Below are 15615 nucleotides of genomic sequence, written 5' to 3' on the forward strand. Positions count from 1 at the left end.
ACAGATGGTAATGTTGTGAAATGTTGGGGTTCAGAAAGAGAATTCTTAAGACATCTTCAGTGCAAAAAACAATGGTTTTATTAAAGCATGGGGTTAGGATTCGTGGACAGAAAGAGCCTTACTGGGATTGTATATACTTACAAGTTGGGAGGGGGTTAGGGATAGCATTGAGTCTCTAAGGAATTTGGAAGCAACCTTGAGGGTTAGCTGTTGTTAGGAAAAAGTCATTTATTACTGTCCAGTAAACCCTTTGTCATGAGACCCTTCAGAAGTGTATCATGGGCCATATGCCTGGAGGATGATTGCCAACATACATCTTGGGAGTGGGGAGGATGAGATAAAGGGAAGTTTCCAAAGGGATACTCATATGTTAAAGGAGACTTACAGGATCCTGGAGGTCAGGCTAACGTCAAGCTAAGGTTGCCTTTTGCCTCTAATGAAGTTTTTTTTTTTTTTAAGATTTTATTCATTTATTTGACAGAGACACAGCGAGAGGGGCACAAGCAGGGTATTAACATCAAGGCAGTTGAATTCCTGGAGTCACTCCACCTACTTCGAGGACTTATCAATGGGCCGTAAGTTGTAAGGAAGTTTAACTTTTTTCTGTATTTCTCTGGCCTTTGACCACCTCAGTGGCAGCCATTTAGCTTTTACTCCTTCAGGTGGCAAGGGGCTAAGTATGTGCTCACTATGGGCCAGGCACATTACCAACACTAGCACTCCAGCCAGTCCACACAACTACCCTCTGAGGTGGGTACTAGTCCCATCCCCAGTCCCAGGGGGGGAACAGAGGCACTGAGAGACCACACGGCTGGAGAATGGGAGAGTCAGCCTTTGTGCCCAGAGCCCCCAGTCACAAGGCCTTACTCTAACTAGAAATAAAAAGGGCTTAATTATTAGAAAATGTCATTTCTAACTCACTCTTGTCCACTGGTTACAGTGTATCTGCCATTTCCATATAAACTATTGCTCTCACTTCTCCCAACACCCCTGGGAAGCGTGTATCTCAATCTCCCAGTGTGCACAGGAGGAAAAGGAGCCCAAGGCTGTGCTCAAGGTGACCCAAACAGCCAGGGACCTGCCAGGGTGTGGTCAGCCCAGGCCCCAGCCGTCCCCTTCCACCTGCCACCTCTACCTGTGACCTTCCTCTCCTCTCCTTTCCTGCAAAAGCTGCTGCAGGCTGGCCAGGAGAGGTGGGAGGGAAGAAGGGTCTCCATGTAGACTCCAGTAGTGGGTGGTAAGTCAGGGAGGTGGCTCAGCAGGAAGTTGCCCAGGGAATAAGGAGCCCCTCTCATGCCCCAGGCACTGTGCACACCCAAGGGAATAATTTGACAAGAGTGTTCACTCAATAAGTAAAACCCTGTGGGGCGGTGGTTATAAAGATAATTCTCTGCCATTGCCAAGTTAACCGTTCAAGACAGGTTTAAAAAGAGAGAAAAGACACTGGATTCAAATCCCTGCTCCACTGTGTACTGGTGATTTAGGTAAATCCTATAACCTGTGTGTGCCTCAGTTTGCTCCTCTGTAAAATGGGGATAAGAATAGAAAGTGGTGAAGCAACCATGACAGCACCTGGGTGTGTTTGCTAACTGGTGTGAGCTTGAGCTAACAGCAAAAGAGCCAACAACCACATAGCACTTGTGCAAGCGGAGGGGTGAGTGCCTGGGTGGTTTTCAAGGGGAAATCATCTTCTCAGAGAAATGGGGTGGGTGGTGAAGCTGAGTTCACAACTCTTTCACTCACTAGCTGAGGGACCTTGGCCAAGGTACTTCACTTCTCTGGGCTCTAGCTTCCTTATTTATAAGAGGCACAGGGTGACTGTAAGTCTTCCGTGAGAGAAGGTGAAACACTGGCCTTCAACAGGTAGTAAATCTAGTGACTGGCTCTGACATCACTGACTCTGGGCTGGAAAGGGACTCTTCTTATACGCCCATACTCACACTTTACTACTTTATAAGATCGGTGGCGGAGTGGAGGAGTGTGTGGGATTATGCAACAGGCAGCCTGGATCATCCAGTGTTTACATGCCCGCCCCACCCCTCAGAATCTCATTTTATATAGTTGGAGGAACTGACAGAGAAATATCTGTTGCTGGTAAAATTATTATTCTGGTTTACTTCATAATATACAGTCAGGGTACAACCCCCCAAAATTAAAGAAACAGGATTAAATATAAGTTAAGTCCTATTTTTAGTTCCTAGAAGGAAGGTGCTGTAGAAATCCAAGGTGGATCACTTGGGATATATGCAGTGGCTATTACTTTCCCCTTTTCAAAAGATATGGATTTCTTTGATGGGTTTCTAACAACTGATCCACTAGGCCCTCCCCGGGGGCAGTCCCAAGGGCTGTCACACCACACCTTGAGTTGGAGGGTGGGCTCTTCTCTCCTCAAGCCCAGCATCCACTGCGAGGCTTCAAGTCAGGGGCCACCAGCTTTACTTTAAATAGTCCCTCTCTGACTATAAGTGGGAGAGGGCCCATTTAGGGCCAGAAAGGTGTGCACCATCAGCCACCAGAACACCCAGGCCCACCAAGGGGCTCGGAGTCGCTAAAGACACAGTCTTTCCTGGAACCATGCCTTAGTAATGCTTTTCTTGAACAACTGAAAATACAGAAATCCACTCAAGAGGGGGGCCCTGGCACCCTACAAACACCTGAATTCATAGTGATTATGCAAAAAAGCCTGTTTGAAGAGGCAAAGAAATATAGTTCAACAACTGGCTGTTAATCAGTTATGGCTCATGAAAAAACAAACCTACCAACCTGGCTCTTAACTTAGCAGCATGTTAACTCGTGTTTCCTCCCCATGCCTAAAAACTGAGGGCTGTTGAGCATGAACGTGACACCGCCAGGAAAGGAGTGGAGAGAGTGAAGAGTCTCCAGTGCCGAAAGAAAACAACCAGACAGCCCATGCCCCTCCTACTGAGGCAGGTCTCTGGGGATCCGATTCTGAACTATGTGGTCTATGGACCAGGCAAGTGCGCAGGAACTATTTGTATGTGACTTCATGCTGTTTTACCCCCTATTTTGAACAAAGCTCAGGCTGGGGAAGCTTCTAATCTGGTTTCTGAGAAAGAGCAGGAAGGACGCTGGGGCTCATGTCAGCAGGGACTGAAATGAAAACCTTATCCGTCAAAGATTCTGGGCCTTCTGTGAGAGAAGAATGATGGATTCTGTGAGACAGGGGCCAGGCCCACTGTGCCTGTGGCTACAGTCTATGAATCTCTCACCTCTGCCTGCATCAAATACAATATTAAAAGCTCAACATTAGAAAAACAAATAAAGGCTGAGATGCCATGGACACCATCCGACTTCTAATATAGCCTGCTGGAGGCTAGAAAACCAAGGACCACACTTCCTAGCCTCCCTGCCTGCCAGGCCCCCCACATGGAGTAGTTTACTGTGCATCTCTGCTAACATAGAGGCATCAGGTTTTCCCATGGGAGAATTGCGGTGGGGGTGAGTGGTGGAAGTCCCAGAGCCTCTTCCCCCACTTCATGGATATCCACGGAGTAGAAGGAGGGACCTCTGTGGAACAGGTCTGGTTTGGGAGGGGGTTTGGGGGTCACTCTTGCTGGTCTGGCCAAGATCCAAGCCTCTAACAATTCTGTCAGCCCTGAATTTCCTGCATTAAATCTTCTTCTGCCTAAACTAACTAGAGCAAGTCCTGAATAACACAGATGCTAAAACCACTATTGACCAAGAATAACACAGATGCTAAAACCACTGTTGACCAAGATGACCAAAAATAAATAAATAAATAAACCTTTAGTGTGTGAAGAAAGATCATTCCAGGCAGGACATATCAAAGGAGGAGATAGGTACATACACAGGAAATCTACGTATGAGCTAGTACTTGGAAGGACCCAACCAGACAAATGTGCTAAAGAGCGTGGACAAGGATGTTCATTGTCCTGCTGTTACTAAGAGAAAAAAGGGTTGAAAATAACCCAAGTAAACATCCATCCAACAGAGGACTTGGATAAGTAAGCTGGGGCTACCCTCACAGATGATGTGAAGGAAAAACATCTAACGATGTGAGAAAGAGACTCAACACATACTACTAATTCTGAAAAAGCGGCACAAAACAATACAGACATTACTTCTTTGTATCAAAGATATACTTTTGGGCACACACACACACACACACACACACACTCAGCATAGCACAGACAGAAGTTTGGAGGGATACGCGCTCAAACCTATCAAGACGCCCCCTCATGTTCCACCCCTGGGGTTCACTGGGTGGTGGAGACGCGTGTCGGGTAGCTCCTGGCCTCGTGCCACTTGAGGGAGCAGCCAAAGAGCAGCCTGACTGTGACGAGCCAAATCACAAGTCTGGTCGGCACTCCAGACGGCTGGCAGGCCTGCTCCACGCCAAGTTTGCTGCCTTCTAGGCCTTCCCTGCTTGCTGACCTGGCTGAGTCCTGTGTGCAGTTGTTCCTTCACCACCAAGAGATGCCCCTGAATGCCTCAGGACCCACGAAACATACCCAGTGATTTCGGTTCTAAACGTGGTGCTGGGGAAGCCTCGCTTACCTGAACACCTCAACTGAAAGAATCATCTTTGCTCACGAAGCCATGAGGGAAACAAGATGGTATGGGCCAAGCCTCAGAAAACAGAGACTCAAATCTGCAAAATGTTCTGTGTTCGTACTTCAAGCACCTGTCTGACCCAGACAGCATACTGGAGATGCTACTACACAGTGATTTAGAGGTCTGTTTCCAGTGGAGCATGCAGCTGACACCCAGCAACCATCCAAACATTTGTGACCGCTTCAGATCACTGTGGAAGCAACCCCAGTTCGCAAAGTGAATCACCAGGTGAAGCGGCCTGACCGAGTGATTCTGACGTCAAGTGCATGGGTCTGACCCGCCAACAAACCCCATCCTCCTCCTAGCTGTCATTAGTGGAGATGGCACTCGTGGCTTCCAAGTCCTAAACCCTCCACACAGAAAAGGACCCACAGAAACATTCTTGCTGCCACTTCTTGGGGAGAGGAAGAAAGAAAGATGAGTAATTAAGGTATTAAAGCAAGATGATGGAACACACGTTGGGACGAGGAGTGGGGTACTAAAACCAGGTGGGAACAGCAGGTGCAGAGAGGGGACGGAGCTTCCGAGCAGCTCATGGCATGACCCATACCACCAGCAGCAGAAGAGTAAGGAGAAGTCAAGATACCCAGCTCTGAGCCTAGGCCCTGGGACCGCAGGGGCCCCATGCCCAAGGCCCCGTCCCTGCACCTGTTGGGTGCAGATGTTGTGCCTGCTGCACACAGCTGCAACCAACCAAAAAGAGCTAACCTGCCCAAGGTTCAGAGCAGCATGTACAGCCTCACAGGTGGGCGCTGGCCCATGGGCACTTATCTCCCGAGGAGCCAAGGCCAGAAAGCAGCCCTGAACGTGCAGTTCAGCGTCAGTCTACAAATCTGAAGTGGGTATGAGCAAGCTGTCTGAGCCTATACAGACCTACACCTGGTCCCAGAGGTCCCCATGCACTTTGGACTCATCTGTCTTGATGGGATAGTGGCTTCACAAAGATATATTCAACCTGGAACCTGATTTTAAGAGACTAAGTTAATGTAATAGATATTATTTGAGAATATTCAATTCTAAAAAAAAGACAGCAGAGGGGATGGATGACTTGTAAGGTATGTTTAGTACAGATGAAACTCAGTAAGGGGAGCACATGTGTATTGAACAAAATAGAAAGGTGTGGAAAGACAAGAGATACCTAATATTCATGAGGCACTAAATATACCCAAGGCAACTAGACAGTAAACATTCATGATACACTCAATGGTATAAAGGTAGTAAATATTCATGATATATTCATATGCATGAGACTAAATATATGAGAAACCTAATATTGGTTGCGATTTGGTTACCCATCAGTGATGCCCATTCGGATCCTCTCACCCATGGCAGTTCATCAGGCTCACTGGGGAGCCACAGATGTGGCAGGGCAGATTCGTCCCTATGTCTTGCCACTAGAACAAGCATGTGTGTGTGTGTGTGTGAGAGAGAGAGAGAGAGAAAGAGAGAGACACAGACAGACAATTGGCCCAGGGCACCTCCCGTTTGTCAACCTGCTGCTAGTACCTGAACTCTGCTACTTTAACCACACATGAGCAGGGCAAGCTAAGGCTGCAGAGAGGGATGGAACATGTGAACATGGAGTACCCCAGGACTCCAGCGCTGAGGCTCCACCAGCTCGCACCCTCTCCTACCTGTGCTACCTTCCGCGTCCCTTTCCCCTTCCTCCTCACTGCATGCTTCCCACGTGCCATCTACCACCAGCTCTGCTCAGACGCACTCGGCAGATTTGCCCATCTTCCTTCAATGCCATCAGGTCTTGGATGCAGAAGGACCCTTTATTGCTTTAGGGTACTTATTAGGGGGTTCTAACTGGGAAATACAATAAGTGTCCTTGCACCTTCTTAAAAAAAGATAATGGAAGAATAAGAGTCATGAATAATTTACGAAACATTTCTTCTGCTGATACAGTACCTCAAGTGATGCTTGTGTGTGTGTGTATGTGTGTGTATCACCCCCCACCCCATTCTTGGGATGCCCGAGGTTGCAGGGACTCTGCATGGCATAGTTGAGACCAGAGCCCTGACTGTGACCCTTGTCTGGACCATGTGCTTTAAGAAAGCAAAACTCCTCTGACATTTTCATATCCCACATTCAGGACGGCTGTTCTGAGAGCAGTTTCTTGGGAAACTTGCACACCACAGTTAAAGCTTCTATTGCCTCCCACAGACCTGAAAATTTATGGGGTGGTGGGGTGGGCAGAAACCAGAAAGACTGGTGTATGGACCTCAGAGGTGAGGCCAAGTATTCTGGAAGTTCTCAAACTTCATATGTTTACAAATGGGCCTCACTCACCAGGGCCAGGAAGAGGCTTGAGAAAATAAATAACTTTCTACTCCTCACCTTTCAAAAGGAGCTTTGGTAATTTCTTTTCACAGATACCTTAATCAGAAGGAAAATACATGAAAGTGCTTCCTCCCAGGAATGTGCACAGGAACAGTGCAAAGGTCTGCATGGAGTCAGGGGCTGAGGAGGGTGGCTAATTGACACCTGTCTCGTGTCAATTAGCCACTAAATTCCTATGGTATCTTCTGGTTCGTGATCTGCTGAGCTCAGAATTCTAGGTGATAGCCTGTTAAAGCAATACAAAGAATTCTCAGGTAATTCCTCAGAATTACAAATGGGTCTCAAGGACCACTGACCTGACCTAAAAGTTTAAAAGTATTTTCTACATATAAATATCTATCTAAGAAAACAGGGTTAGTTGGAAACTCCTCTGATTTCCACTGTGTAGAGAAAACACAAGGAACTTTGAATGCTACCCTTTCCTCTTGTCTTACCTACAAATGACAGTAACTATGCCAGTGTTTACAGGTACCTAGACAACAAAAGGGATAAGCATGATCCCAGAAAGGGTCAAGCCACAAGTGGATCCCAGGGGTGGAAAGCCTTTCTGTCTCTAGGTACTCAAGAACTTCTCATGGAAAGTTCTCTTTAATCTCATATCCATGTAGCTAAATCTTTTTTTTTTTTTTTAAGATTTTATTTATCAATTTGACACGGAAAGAGAGAGAAAGACAGCATGAGCGGGGTGAAGGGCAGAGGGAGAAAGAGACACCCTGTTGAGCAGGGAGCCTGATGCAGAGCTTAATCTAGGGACTCCAGGATCATGACCTGAGTCCAAGGCAGCCACTTAATGACTGAGACACCCAGGGTCCCCATGTGTGGCTAAGTCTTAATGTTACTTAAGGTCACCTCCTCCAAGAAGCCTTTCCTGATTACTTCACCTTCCACCGAACTTGAACAAAACCCAGAGCTTAGCTTTATAGGTTTAGGCTTCCTAAAGGCTAATCTTATTCTCCAAATAATTCCTGAAGAAGCAACTAATTTTGACTTGGATTTTACTGTATTTCTCCTATGCTTTTAGTAAATGCCAAGTACACGGCACATCATTCTGATGACGAAGAAACAGCAACATAAATGGGGTGGTAGTTTGAAAGACACTAATCCACAGGAAACTGGTTCACTGGGCTGGACTGGGTAATGTGCAAGCCAAAAGCTAGTCTCTTCTCCCACCCACCACCAAATCTTCAAAGCTGCTTTTTCCCCATTTCCTCCCAGCCTGTCACTGGCATCTCCAGTGGGTCCTAGAGCTTTCACATATTAGGAAGTCCAGCACACATAACCCAGGTCAGCCTGCCAGAAAGATGAAGAAGGGGGAGAGGAAGGGAACAACTTCTCTATTTTCCCAGTTTGTTCCTTCCTGACTCCTTCCCACACCAGGATGCATCTGATTTTTCCCAGGGAACGGGGGGGTAGGGAGTAATAGAAAAAGATGTTTTAATTCCCTCTGCATATCAAGAGGAGAGCTTGAAAGGGTTGATCCAAAGTTTTATTCTAAGTCATAATGAAGAGAGAATAGAAGGTATGACCTAATGAAGACCAGCCCCACAAGTTAAAAAAAAAAAAAAAAAAAAAAGAAAGGAAGAAAGAAAGAAAGAAAGAAAAGAAAAGAAAAGAAAAGAAAAGAAAAGTAAAGTAAAAGCTTTCGGGGAACCTGGCTGGCTCCGTCAGTGGAGGAACATGTAATTCTTGATCTCAGGGTGGTAAGTTTGAGCCCCACATTGCATGCAGAGATTACTTAAAAATAAAATCTTTAATTTTTTTTTTTAAAAGCTCTACTGGTACGGAGAAAAGAGGAACCTGGAGGGACAGAGTCCCCTCTCCCCCCTTCCTGTGCACCTTGCCCAGAGGAGAAGGGGTAGTAAGGGAAGAAAAATCTCTTGTAGGTTGAGGGGGACACAGAAAGCATGGGAAGTTTTCATCCTGCTTCCTACTGGGAACACTGGGGACAGCTTGGGACAGTGGAAATTGAAGCCTAGCATATAGTGCCTCCCAACCTGGGCAGGTTCTCATGTGCCCAGGAGAGACCTCGAAGAGAACCAGAGTGTGCAGAGCTCCAGGCCAGATGCAGGAACCAGGTCCCAGCTGTGGCTTAGCCCAGGGAAACCCAGCCGGACCATCCTCTACAAACAGGGAAAGGAGGGGTGCCTGGGTGGCTCAGTGGGTTAAAGCCTCTGCCTTCGCCTTGGGTTGTGATCCTGGGGTCCTGGGATCGAGCCCCGCGTTGGGCTCTCTGCTCGCCAGGAAGCCTTTTTCCCCATCTCTCTCTCTGTCTGCCTCTCTGCCCACCTGTGATCTCTGTCTGCTAAATAAATAAATAAAAATCTTAAAAACAAAACAAAACAAAACAAAACTACACAGGGAAAGGAGGCCCAGTCGTGAGGAGGAGAAACTCCCCAGAGGACAGCAAGAGGACCAGATGACTGGCAAGAGGCCACTCTCCCACACACCCTGATGTGACTACAACCTTCTCCTGGTGACCAGAAACCACCTGTGGGGAGAAGGGGCCCCCAAGGGTAACCAACACAGACTGAGACACTGACTCCCAAGGGACAAGCTGCTTTAAGCTAGATAGTGACTGAGATAATACTACTTGACTTGGGCTCAAGAAAATTACAATCATGAATGAGGACTAAATATATCAAAAGGGAACCAAAATCATTTTGTTTGCAGTAGCAAAATTAAGTTCACTTATAAAATGTTTTGCATAGTATGACCTGTGGCTGGTGAACATCACCACTCCAAAATAAACCCTCAACAGGAAACATCTCTACTTTGGTTCAGCTGCTTCTGAAGGGTCTTCGTGCAACACAAGCAGAATTTAAGAGTGTCAGTGTATGGCAAGGCACAACCTCCACAGGAAAAGCAAGTGGTTGCAAGCTTGCAAGGAAAATCCAGGCCCCCAAGCCATCACAGAAAACTTACCCTCCAGGAGGGCCAGTGCCTTCACACACATTCTCTCATTGAACCCCGCCAGCATCCCTGTGAGCTGGCTATTATTACTCCCATTTTGCAGAACGGCAAACTGAGACTCAGCAGGATTCAGTGACTAGCTCAAATGAGCAGGCTGAGGGGCCATACGAATAGAACAGCCACCCGTCACTGTCCCTCCATGGCTAGTCCTATGCAACAGCCCCATGTCGTGCGTAAGCTGTGCATCATCTATGGAGGGTCCACTTTTTAAAAAATTTTATAAAGGAGGAAACTGATGCTTACAGAGGTTAAGAAACTGGACTCACAGGCAAGTCTAGAACTAGAGTAAGGAAAGTGAGTCATGCACCTCAGGCACAATATTTAGGGGGATACCAAAAAACTCCCTAAGGTGAAACATTTTAATGCAATATTTTAAAACATCAAATGAACACAAAATCTACATTGTTCTAAATATCACAATTTTGAATAAAGACAGGATTCATATTAGTGATTTTTCCTTTTGCCTCAGGCTCCAACATGGCTCAGCACAGCACTAGGGCAGAGCCAGGAAACCAGCCACTTCAACCCTTCTCCACCAGCCCCCAAAGACAGGGATCCCAGATACCACTGCAGGGGCCCTCTCCAGATGCTTCCTCTCACTATTTTATAACCTCAAAGGGCTCTTAGGAGTGACCATCATGCTCCATAAATCCAGGTGAGGGGGGGTTGCTGAGTTCCAGGTTGAAGACCAGAGGTCTTAAGAGATTTATTCCGTGGTCCCCAGCATGTGTTATGTAAATGAAGGAAGCTTGCAGGCTTGAATAAGAGAGTAGGATATTTTAAGATACCAGCTTGAGAAGGTATGGGGTGGGCTCTGAAAGATCACACAGCTGCTTGTCTCCCACTTGATAAATTTCCTGGCTCAAAATTAAGTGTTCAACAGTGACACGATGCCAGCTGTCAGCCTGTACCTACACAAGTCCAATTCAAACGGTGGCACTCCTTTTTCCTTGCATTTCAAAAGCCAAATGTTAGCTCCTTTGATTAACTACCTATGGTCGGATCACTTGTTAACCTCAAATTAAAGCCCTACCTGATATGAAGCATCTGTTCAAGATCTATTTTATCGATTAAAATTTGAACACTGTGGGGAGCATTGCATAACATACACAACTGGAGAATCACTATGTTGTACACTGGAAACTAATATAACATTGCATGTCAACTATGAAATATAACATTGCATGTCAACTATGATTTAAAAAAAAAACTCACACCCCCTAATTTGAATATTTCTTAGATCAAACCCCAAATCGCTTACTGGTAGCTTGTAATAGAAGCCTAAAACCTATTTACAAACAAACCATTAACTAGAGGGTAAGAAAGTTAATGAATTTGTCCACTAATCTCTCCTGCAATGGCCTTTAGAGACAGCAGGCACAAATACTTCGTACACTAACAGTTCAAACCCGGCAAGACCGTCTTCCTGTTCCTGTATTTTCTTAAAGCTTGAAAAGCTTCACCTCACAATTCAAAGTTAAGTCCAGCAAAGTGAGCAAAGGAAAACTTCGGGCACTTGGGTGAGCGCGTCTGCTCCCCTCGGCCAGTGCCCGCCCTGCCCCAAGAGGCGGCCGCGGGAATCGCGCCCCCAGCCCCGGGTCCGAGGGGCACCTGGCCGAGTGGGCTCCGTCCTGGCTGTCCCACACCTGGCCCGACGTCGGGGCGCGCGCGACTCGGTCTGCGCCGCTCCCGCCCGGGTCTCCCCGCGCCACCCGGTCGTCGGCCCACGTACGCTTCGCCGCCAACCCGCTTCGAACCACCTCGGTACCTGGCGCAGGAGCTTGGCGCGGGCTCGGCGAAGCGCCGGAGGGACACCGTCCGCAGGGTACCGGGTAGGCTTCTGCCGTGAGCGCGCGCGCCCGGCGGACCCCGCCCGAAACCTCTCAGTCGCCCGCGCCGGAACGCTGAGGCCCGCGGCGCGACGCAGCAGGTGGCCGCTGGCCTCGCCACAGTCCCGGGCCGGAGCCGGAGAGCGGGGCGCGGGCGCGACCCTCGCGCGGACGGCCCTCTGCCTGCTTCGGCGCGCGCTCCCAGCTGCGGGCGCGCCGGCTCGGCTCGGCTCGGCTCGGCTCGGCGGGGGCGGACGCCGCGCCGCTCCGCTCCGCTCGCCCGTGGCCGCCGCGCGCACCTCCCCCGCGGCGCGCCGCTTCTGCAGCCGCCGCCGCCGCCGCCGAGTCGCCTCGCCGGCCGTGTCACGGCCAACTGCTAGTGGGGAAAGACGCCGGCGGGCCCTCGCTGTCCCCCAGCGCCCGGCCGGGACCACTCCCCACCCTGAGGCTGCTCCCGCCGCCCTCCTTCGGCCGGCCCGCGCGGAGGCGCTGTCGGGGTTCCCCGCCAGGCCACCCCTACCTTGGCGAGGTCGGGGTCCACCAGCGACCCCGACGGGCCTGGAGGACGAGGAGTGACGCCCCGGCGGCCCGGCGCTCCTTGGAGGGGAGAGATTCGGCCCGACTCCAGGCTCAACCTTCCAGGTCACCAGGGGGCTTGGCGGGCGACGGTGCGGGGCCTGGGGCGCTCCGGATCCGCCTCGCAAAGCAGGCGGCCCCAGAACCCGGGGCCGAAGGGAGTGGGCGCAGTGGGTGGGAAGTGTGCGTTTGAATAAAAGTAGAAGTTTTTGTTGTTGTTGTTGTTGTTGTTGTTGTTTTTAATAACCGTGTGGGTCCGGAGCGTCTCCAGGCTAATTAGGGAAGCTGCCGCCCTGTGTTGAGGTGAATCATTGTTGTGATACCACAAGTGTGGGAAGAAAGGCTGCCGAAGACTTCTCAGGCTCGCTGCCCCCCCCCCCCCCTTTTATTTTCTTTTAAAGACAGGCTGGTCCATTTAAGAAAATCGTCTTAGGAAACTTACTGGCCTCAGGTGATCGCTCAGCTCATCAGCTGGAGAGTCCTCAGGGAAGCTTTGGTCGGCTGATTGCACAGCCCAGGACTATGTGCCCCCAAGAGCAAGGAGCTTTTCCGGCAGGGAGGGAAGATGAACGTGAGCTGCGTCCCCGCAGAGACAGAAGCCACGACAGCTTACACGCGAGAAAATTTCACGCTTCAGCTAGAAGAGGTAAAGCTAATGTCAGAGAGTGTTACCCGACGTCCGGATTATCAGCGACATCGGTGGTGTTATGTGGGGACCACCCAGAATGTGCACCACATCCTAGGATGGTGGGTGTGATGATTTCTCCCTGCAGAGAACTGAGGATAGGGAGAAGCCAACATCTGCATAACTATCTGCCCCAGAACCTGGGTAGAACCCTGGAAGGGACTTTCTCCACCTCTGGCTTCAGACAGGATCAAAATCCTAAATAGAATAATCTGAGGCATGGGGAAAAATTCTAAAGACAGATCCCATTTACTTGAGCATATAAACAGAAGTTTCCTTTAAAATTTTTAAATGCCCGTTTGGCACAAGCTGTTCACTTAAAAGCCCCCTTTGATGGTTAAGAGTTTATAAATTCCTTTCATGAAAGGAATAAATTTATATAGGGAATCAGTCTACAGCCCCCAAGTTAATAACCTGCATTTGAAATGGACAGGTGACTCATCATTCTTAGAGACAATGACTTTGTTAGGTGTGTTTTCTATTTTCAAAATCCTCAAACTAAACGACAACTACAAGCAAATCCACACTCTCTTTTCTCACCTTGAGCCTCCACTTCTTGCTATTCAGAAATCACATTTTTTATTGTTGTTGTAACTACTAAATATTTTTTGACTCTATAAGTCACCTTTTCACCTAAGAATTTTATTTGTTCCAGAATATCTTAAGCCTCTGGCTTTATTTGTGTGTGCTGTGGGTGGCTTTTAAAGTTACTGGCGGTTTTGAGAGAACAAAAACCAAAGTTCTTGGTGATTAGCTAAGGCTGAGAAAGAACATAGTGTCAATACCCAAAATAGAAAGTGGTAGGGAACTATGTGAATACATTAGGAAAATGGGAAATTATCTGGCACCTGGTAGAGCAGGTCCATTTAAAAATGTACCCCCCCCTTCCGCTTCACAGTCACTTCCATCTTCTTGCTGAGTCCTCCAGTCCCCACGGCCCTGCCATGTGGCTCAAGAGAGCTCTTTCCCTTCTTAATGTTTCTTGGACCAAACCTTGAAGCTGGATTGAGAAAAGGATAAAAGGTTAGCAAGGCTTTGCTAAAGGTTCAAAGGAAACAGAGAACCATGTAGTTTCTGGAAGCCTGCACTGACCACCATAAAGTTAAGAGCAGGGGTTTCTTTTTTCCACTCCTCCCTCCCCCGGGCTCCAGAAAACCTCACAGCTATCCCTGAGAACCTCACTGATACAGCAAAAGAAAGAAGACTCTGCTGTTTCTAAGTATATTGCACTTCATCTGGGAACACATTTTTATCAAATGCTAGGCACTGTTCTAAGCCATTTACAATTAATCGCTCATTTAAATCATTCAGTCCCTAGAAGAACGCTGAGCTAAGATCAGGCATTACCCCTGTTCTCCAGATGAGGTTCTGTTATTATCTCCATGTTGTGGATGAGAAAACTCAGGCATGAAAATGGCAAGTAATGTGTGCACAGTCATGCAGGAAGTAGTGGCAGAACCCCCAGTCTGCACGCTTCGGCACTGAACAGGCTGCCTTTCTAAAAGTGGCAACTGATTCCGCAAACTCAAAACTGCTTTTCAGCTTAGAAAAGAAAGGAGAAGTGGCCCTTCCCACACTCAGGAAGAGGAATCCTTTGGGATATCAGAAAACCAGAGTATTTAAGTTCAGTGTTTTTATCCAAGGATTCTGCTCTTGGGTCCTCATTAGACACACAAACTGCCTCTCTCTGGGTTCGAAAAATAGACCCCGTAGGCACAGGCATCCCTACCCAGGTAGAGAATTGAAATGAAGGATCAGCCAGGAACTACCTAAAAAAGAGCAAGGCCATCCTTCTTTTGCCCAGGTGAGCCTTAGTGAGAGAGGTCAGATTGAACAGTGTCACAGTCAGAAGGCACATGAACCCTATTCCTGAGGGACTTTTTCCATAAGCTGGCTATCCAACAGTATTCAGATCCAGCCACAGTCCCTCCCAACCTCCTCCAGTAATATGAATGACCATGTCATTTCCCTCTTTCAAAGCCCTTCCTTTGGTTTTCATCCAATTAGGAGAAAATCCAAATCCCTTAACGGGAGCCCGATCTGTTCCTCGCCAGGCTCTTTCATGGGCTTCTTTCAGTACCACCATGCACTCACTGCACACCAGACTGGCCTTCTTCCAGTTACTAAACACTCCATCTTCTTTCCTGCCCTGGTGCCCTTGCCTGAGCAGCCCCCTCTCCTGGAATACTTTGTTTCTGCCCGTCACCTTATCCTCACCTGACTTCATCTTGCTAACTTCCTCTTATCCTTCAGGTTTTAGCTTAAATGTCACTTCCTTTGGTCTTTTTTCTTGACCTGTATTTCCCACTTGCACCTCCTCATTAGAATACATATCCTGCTTTGTAGGGGGTTATTTTTGGTTTCACACTGAGTGCTCCCATCAGAGCATGACTTCAAGAGGGCAGAGACTTTATCTGTGTTGAGCATGATTGTTGCATATCCAGCACTTAGCAGAGTGCTTCTACATAGTAGTTGCTTGATAAATACCTCTTAATCCATCACTGTCACAACCTTGGATTACTGTATCTACCTCAGATGTATTAGTCTATAGTGCCCATTCCCTCTTTTCAACTCTTCCCTACCCTGGTCTTGCTCTTCCAAACTGCTATTTCA

General features: G+C 48.1%; 1 protein-coding gene and 1 pseudogene across 5 annotated transcripts in view; both read right to left on the reverse strand.

The window, feature by feature from the left end:
- The window catches only part of CRACDL (CRACD like), a 130315-nt gene extending 117978 nt beyond the window's left edge, over nt 1–12337 (reverse strand). For 2 of the 5 annotated variants that reach the window (XM_032352021.1, XM_032352022.1), the window contains exon 1: nt 11681–11781. The gene's annotated coding sequence lies outside the window, so the exon portion shown is untranslated. Of the gene's footprint in view, nt 1–6939; nt 7169–11523; nt 11594–11680; nt 11782–12261 lie in introns of those variants that run through there. The other 3 variants (XM_032352018.1, XM_032352016.1, XM_032352019.1) reach the window with 3 other exon arrangements.
- The window catches only part of LOC116596363, a 67235-nt pseudogene extending 54221 nt beyond the window's left edge, over nt 1–13014 (reverse strand).
- Nucleotides 13015–15615: the final 2601 nt, after the last annotated feature.

Source organism: Mustela erminea, chromosome 7 (genome assembly GCF_009829155.1).
Source record: "Mustela erminea isolate mMusErm1 chromosome 7, mMusErm1.Pri, whole genome shotgun sequence".
NCBI classification, from domain to species: domain Eukaryota; kingdom Metazoa; phylum Chordata; class Mammalia; order Carnivora; family Mustelidae; genus Mustela; species Mustela erminea.